The sequence below is a fragment of the Octopus bimaculoides genome, chromosome 9 (assembly GCF_001194135.2).
Source record: "Octopus bimaculoides isolate UCB-OBI-ISO-001 chromosome 9, ASM119413v2, whole genome shotgun sequence".
Classification (NCBI taxonomy): Eukaryota; Metazoa; Mollusca; class Cephalopoda; order Octopoda; family Octopodidae; genus Octopus; species Octopus bimaculoides.
The window spans coordinates 77,803,854-77,811,829 of record NC_068989.1 but is presented as its reverse complement, the minus strand read 5'-3'; positions in this window follow the sequence as shown (position 1 = coordinate 77,811,829).

The window sequence follows — 7,976 nt, the reverse complement described above, 5'->3', positions numbered from 1 at the left end:
TATCTATCTATCTATCTATCTCTCTATCAACTTATCTTTATACATACACACACATACATACATACATACATACATGCATACATATATACATATCTATACATATATATAAGAACATGCATAAAGACACGTGCACAAAGCTCTACTAAGATGTTAGCTCAGAAATCTTAATATAACTACCGTTACATATGAGGGAACTCAGTATACATGAATCCTAGAAGACACATGTAATTCGTCAACTCGTAAAATTTTACTCCCTATAGTTATGTAAAAAACTACTTGGAATTAAGTTTAATTTCTATATGAATTAAATATACGAAAATCTGAAGTTCAATTATAAAAATGTAAAACAATATTAATATTTACATTTCGATATACATGAACAAACACGTAGATGTTTAAAAATCATTCACTGCTTCTTAGTTGTAGTACCCTCTCAGAGAATGCTTCGATTATATTGTGATGTGCAACGCGTAGTACTTTCGACATTCACACACACACACACGCACACACACAAAAACACCACTCTGCCTACATACATGCATGAGTAACAACTAACGTTAGAAGCACGAAATTGCGTGAGAGTCACTGGCCAATAAGTGATGAACAGTTGGGGACCCAACCGGATGCACAAGTAGTCGTCTGAGCGTTGATTTATGGGTTCGATTCTGGCTACGGTTAGCTCATCATTTTTCGGTCGTTAGCTTTAATTTAAAAATTGCCGCTTGAAATGGGAGAATTTATATTATCATGATATTATTATTATACAGTTATACATATATATATATATATATATATATATATATATATATATATATATATATATATACAATTATGCGGATAAACAAGTTAAATATAATGGCTTGGGCTTGATATACAAGATAGATATATCTGTCGAGATACAAAACGGAGAAAGCAAAAACTGAAGACTTTTCGACTATGAATATTTCAATAGATCAAACTTGCACAGAAATAGAAATATCTATTTATACTCAATTTTTTAACATCCAACAGTCTTCACTGTTTGCTTTCTCTCGTATATATATATATCTTGTATATCAGACCCAAGTTGCAATATATTTAATTTGTTTATCCACATAAATATCTCTATATCCACCGAATTTGATCTCTCATAAAATTTCTTTACTTATCGGAACTAGTCCCTCGTAAAGACATGGGAGTCTAAGTTTGAATCATTGGAGTGCAACATGGTTCCTTGCTCATCCAATTGCGCCAAACACTTACCCATCGATTTCCGCCAAATTTAATGAATATATAATTTCAATACCGTGCATGCCCTAAGGTCTGCGAATCTAATGGAGGCCTCAAAAGACATTTTAAGATCCACAAAGGTCAGAACTTAACAGTAGCTCTTGATGATCAAAATCGGATATGCAATATATGTGGGTATGCTTTCAAAATATTGTCTGGTTTAAAAAATCCACATCAGACGCCATGATGGATCAGGAGGTGGGCAGACTCTGCATAAGTAAACAACCACCATATACATATAAATACATATATGCATGTACAGTGATAGAGAATCATAGTTCGTGGCCTTAATGACAGATGACAAAGTGTGAAAGAAAGAGTGGAAGTATTCTAATGTTCCCTTGTTCATTGAGAACGATAAAAAGGATATCAGCAATGAACAATTGGCTTTGCCCGAAATCTCGATATCATTTCTTTTGTAATTCTGCGAATGGAGCTACAAAACTTGCGCTTTTTTATGAAATGCATTTAGTTCAATATAAAAATCATAAAAATACATTTTTATGATTCATGAATTGAGATGAAAATGATAGAAGCTCCTTGGTATACATTCTCAGTGTGACGTTTGGTTAATTTTATTGGTTTTTATCTGCTGCCATGTCATTCATCAGCCCCAGTTTGGTGGAAAAACGATATACATGCAGTTTGCGAGCGAGTTTAGTAGTAATACAGAGGCCGATGGAGTGTGGCACCGTCTAAAGAAGAGTGACTTGAAACCAGACACAAAAATGTGTTTGTGTTGCGCAAGAGCAAACATTTGTCAAAGTATGCCAAATACAAAATTGACAAGAGAGCAGAAAGTGAGAAGTGCAGTGTTTGCTGTGATAAAAATTAGACTCTATGGCGTACTGTAATTGAATACTCAAATCAGGCCACAAAATACAAGAAAAAAGACAAACTAATGTCGTAAGAATGATTCATTGGCAGATGCGAGGCAAGTATGGATCAGATAACACAAATATATGGTGTGGGCAAACTCCAAAGTCAGTAATCGTGATTGATGTTATAAAGCCGGATATGGAGGGTGAAAGCCGGATATAGAGGGTGTGAATAGATAAGGATACTATTATAATCAAAGATATTGCATGCCCTGAATTGAAGAAAAGAATCAGGTCGGATATGATAATTTAAAGAGGTAAATAAAAAGACTGTGACCACAAGATTTGCATCGTACCAGATGTTTTTGAAACCATATGAACAATAATAACAAAACCTAGAAACTAGATTAAATAGATAGGAGTAAATGTGAAGGTAGAGCATCTACAGAAAATAACGTTGTTTGGAACCACATAAAATGTTCGCACAGTTTTCAAACTTTCAATGATGACTTTACTATAAGCGACTTGCTGTGTAGAACTGACATTTTGTTACATCGCCGGAGAAGATGCTGTTTTTAGCAAGAATAATGACGATGATCATCATCATGATCAAGATGGTAATTGTAATAATAAATATCGTCTGATTCTTACTCACCGCTTCTATTTTGCGCCATTGTCCTCGAAAATCAAAGGAGAAAATATCCGGAGAAATTTACCTGAATCAGTACAAGAAAGAAATAATGCATATTCCAGACAGGTTATCTTTTTACGTGAAGCGCTTTTAAGAATTAGACGAGTTTTGACCCACCACCGCCCGAACAAAGACTTAGGTGTTCTGTGTACAGTACTTAAGCTAAATTAGATAGAATTTAGACGGTGAGATGAAAGACTCGTTAGTACGCCGGCCGCAATGCTTAGAGGCATTTCGTCTGTCTTTGTGTTCTGAGTTCAAATTCCAACGAGGTTGACGTTGCCTTTAATCCTTTCGGCGTCGGTAAATTAAGTACCAGTTGCGTACTGGAGTCGACCTAAGTGACTAGCTCCCCGCTCACCCAACATTTCGGTACTTGTGCCTAGAGTAGAAAAGAATATATGTAGACAGAATTTGGTGTTAGGTATGGTTAGAGAAAAATTCCTTTTTTTATTTTAACATATTATTCGCAAAATGTTCAAGGTCATGTCAGATGTTCTTTTCAATTCCTTGTCACTAAAAATCTCGCTTCGTCTCACAGCTGATTCGTGTCTCATGAAATAGTCATCACTAGCTCAAATCATTATCGCTTTTCTCGCTGCTGAGATTTAACACAACGCTAACTCCAACCATAGCAGACTTATGGTCAAAGATGTAAAAAACTGTGATCTATCATGTTTTTCATAGATAGTGTTAGATTGCGTAATGTGTTGATGATAATAAAACAAATATTAACTTTTGATATTAAGATATTAAGCAAACGTGCTTATCTACGTGACAATAAAACTGGTTAACACCTGGTCTTTGAAGAATTGTGTGTAGACTAGCTAAAGAAGAAATTACAGATATGTTATTGCCTTTGTTTCAATTCTTGCTGCAGTTGATGTTCGTACGACCATCATGTGCCATTACTAAGGCCCGCATTTTTCTTGTTGTATTCCCTTTTTCCCGGAGAAAATTATTTCAGAGCAGCAATGCAAAAACATCAAAAAGGGTAGAAATTTATATAGCTTTAACTCTTGATTTCTAGCCTGCTTTCTAACGTTGTTACATTTGATATCAATTTTATATATTGTGTGTAGCTGCTGTTATCGCCATTGTAGCTGTGTAAGACAATGATGATTCCTATTTAAACGCAGGTCGGTTCTGCTGAAATCTGGACATAACTAACGGTGTTTCAACTGTGACAATGTCATTATATTCCGGTGCAGTGTATTTATGACCAATTTTATGAATATGTCCTTCGTTGTGTTCAAGGACAGCAGGTTGTAAAGATATAAAGTAAATAGTGGTTATTTCTAGTGGTAGATGCTTGAAGTATAGCTTACTTTTTAGCTATTAGTGTACTTCATTTAGGCTTTATTTGTAAATCACGACACGCGATTTTTTACATTTTCTTCATATTTCCACATCAAAGCAGCCCGCTAAAGATTTCTCGATGGTTCATATGAATATGTTCTTCAGTTTAATCTTCAGTTGTCTTTGTGCTGTTGGTGATGTTTTAATTTGTATTAATATTATTATTATTATCATTATTGTTGATGCTATTGTTGTTATTAATATTGTTATTACTATCATCGTCAACATCATCATCATCATCATCATCATCATCATTACTCTTTTTAATATTGCTAATCAAATTGTTGCTACCCATACTGTTCTGTCATCTACTACAATTTATTATTTTTTTTTTTTTGCTGTTTTATTCTGATACATTTCAGATGTGGATGTATATGTGAGTCTACATTCTACATTTTTTATTCGTTTTGTGTTATTTCTTTCGATATTTTATGCTGACTTCAGGATAAATATTAGAGTAGCACTGTCTAAAACACAGAATCACCACCCAATTAAATTACAACATTTAACTCCATCACTTTACTCCTCGATTTCTAAACATGTAGCTATTATTTTTGATTTCATTATCGCCTTGTCATTCCATTTCATTCAGTGTCGAATAAATAATGGCGGTCGGTTCAACCTTATATATATGTCATTACATATTACAGCTTAATTAGGAGAGGATGTCTGTGATAACATTTAGTATCACCGAATACTAGTGTATAGAAGAGACCAAGTTGCTCTAAATGCTTGCAACTGATTCAGCGCCGTTTACAGAGGCATCCAAGGAATAGGTGTCAGTGTGAAAGCGATCAATGGATTAAAACTACCCTGCGAGAATAGGGGAGTCAGTCTGCATGGTCCACACACTTAACGACAAATTCTGACAAATTTTATAAGCAATGATTTGATCGACCACAAAAGTTTGGTTGAATTCAACATCCAGGTTTACTTGCGGAGCCTAGCAATGCAACACAATCAAGCATGTTACAAGACATCAGCGTCGTTGAAATTGTTTATATTTATGTTGTTGCAGCATATAAAAACCTTTATGTTCTTAGAGCTTCTATTATAACAATTTTTCGTTGCATATTTATACGCTTATATCTGCTACTACTTCTACAGGTCGTATTGCTTTATTCAACTTGATGTTTCTGAGTATGTTAGTGATTCATTTTTCTCGTAGTAATACAGAGATTGCTTATCATAGCTATATAGGGTTCAGAAGATCACTTAACATACAAGTGGGAACATTTTTCATTTCTCTCCTTCCACTTGCTCCTTGATATGTCCAGTAATCTTTGTTGGTGAAGACCTTCTATTTACATTCTATTCCCCTTATATAAACCGAGGTTTTCTCACAAGTGAGAGAATATTTGGGCATGCATTGTGCACACTCACTGTAATGATGACAGCTAATTCCTGTTGTAGAAGTTGAGTCTGATCTCTGTTTTAGGCGCTTTTTGACATGAATCTTTCGCTATTTGCAATCTTTATGAGATTACAAAATGGTGATAGTTGGTGAAATAGAACTAGTTCCGGATATTTTTGCAACATGACTTTCTGTCTTTCTGGAGAATACCGAAAGGCTATAAACAATTGCCCCTCTGTCTATTCATGTTTGCATATCATCCTAGAAATACTTGGCAATAATGCAGTTATCCAAGTATTATAATTTGTGTGCTGTAATCATTGTGGTTAATTACTTGATATTTAGTCTTGATAACCAGCAGCTTAAAATCAGCGCAGCATATATAATATTCTGTTTTCGGTGCCTGTAGTCTTCTTCAATTATGACAATGAGATATTGGGTAGAAAAATGTGTACTAAGATACATCAATATTCCTTTACACTATTTGTTTTGAAATTGTAAGTGCCTGTAAGTACCATCGAGTAACAATGTCGTTTATCTTACGCTAGTTAGAGAGACACCCACTTTACCTACAACTTGTCACACTTTATAGAAACAAACATCATGTGTCGGGAAAATAAAGACTGGTGAATTCTGCATTTTACATATTCTCGCAGGTGCCGCATAGTTATAGCAATATAAATGGAATTTCTTCCAGATATAGTGATTCTTGTGTGAGTTGGGGGTCAGTCTAGATTGTTTATTGCTCGAAGCATTATATTATAGTCAATGATATTTTTTCCAAGCATATGTTTCCATTTTTGTAAAGCGCAGTGATTTTGGTGCCCTTGCAATCTCGAGACAAACTTTCATCTATTCGTATTAAATTGATTGTTGTTAAATCTGCGATGTGTTCATTTTTTTTTATCAGTTCTGTAGTTGTGATCTACTGTATAGGTGCGAATTACCCTACTGTCAGAGTGAAAAACTGGGAAAAACTTGTATTGCCTGGCGTTCATACATAAGCCGACCGTGTAAAAGCGAAAGAATTACAACTACAATAAATTAACAGAAACTGCCAAAGCAATCAACAACTAATATCTCCTCAACAATCATGTATGTATAACCCACATGGTAAAGAACATGTTGATTCCGAATCGGGTTGCATAACGACTTGCGAGTTCGCCTCTGGATGATAGTACCTAGAGTTTTTAGATGTCAACGTCCTCGGTCTAAGTAAAGAAGTGTTTTTCTACGTGTTCTGTTCGTGTGTGTCTATGTGTATGTTTTTTTGTGTGTTGTGGTGGCGGTATGTGAGAGAATGAGTGAGTGAGTGTGTTTGTGTGTGTGTGTGTTTGCCAATATACAGGCGTTCGAAAAAATGCCCATGCCAACTATATTATTTCTCTTGAAACGTAAATGAATCCACCTTCGCTAGAGACCGTTAAATACTCATTAAAATCTTCGATTTATAGACGAAGCTCAACATGTATACTCTTGATATCTGGACATCAATCTTTGCTTAGTAAAGTATGTAAGCGTAGCTTCGAGCAATGTAATTACCTGAAGTACATAAAGTTCTTTATTTACTGAGGGAATGTCATTCGATATGACATAATTCAACCGAAGATCTATAGCTGATATCGACGTCCACACATCTTTCTTTCATCCTTACAGTTTCATAACCTTCTAATACAAACATATATAGAAGCTAGATATCTTTGATACCGTTTTCTCTTATATCACTGCGTTAAGTCTTTGCATCTATTCCTAACATGCCTCTTCTAACTATGCTTATCCCTGTTAATATCTAACCATGCCATCCATTATTTTCCTCATATTAGAATGTATAGGTAGAACACATAGACGCCTTAATCCTTTAGCGTTCAGACAACTCTATGAAATATAATGCTTATTTATTTACATTGTTTTGAATAAATTATGTATTATCTCAGAGCTTTGAAATTTCAAAATGATGTACAGTAATCACTAGACTATCGCGGATGATACGTTCCAAAATGCCCCACGATAGGTGAAAATCCGCGAAATATAAACTGTACTGTACTCTATATTTTTTTTAATTTTTCAAATAATTTGCATATATTTATTTTATTTTAAATGCAAAGCAGCACCACAGAGAAATCAATGTAAGCTTAAATAATAAACTGCGATAGGTAAACTCCGATACGGAGAGGGATTACTGTAATAATATATTTTTAGAATGGCATTGAAAGGTACGAGTGATAGGTTGGATTTGGCTGGTCTGAACACTATATGATGCGAGATAAAAATGTATGATGTTCTAAGTCTAGTCAAGTTCAGCAAAAACATTTCGAAGTTGTCTTTTAATATGATAGGTCACTGCATGCAGATCTTCGCTTTCTATCTGTGCGACACTTAACGCACACAAATAGAGATGCATATACATATATCTATATATGTATACATATACGCATATATATGTGTATATATATATATATATATATATATATATATATATATATAT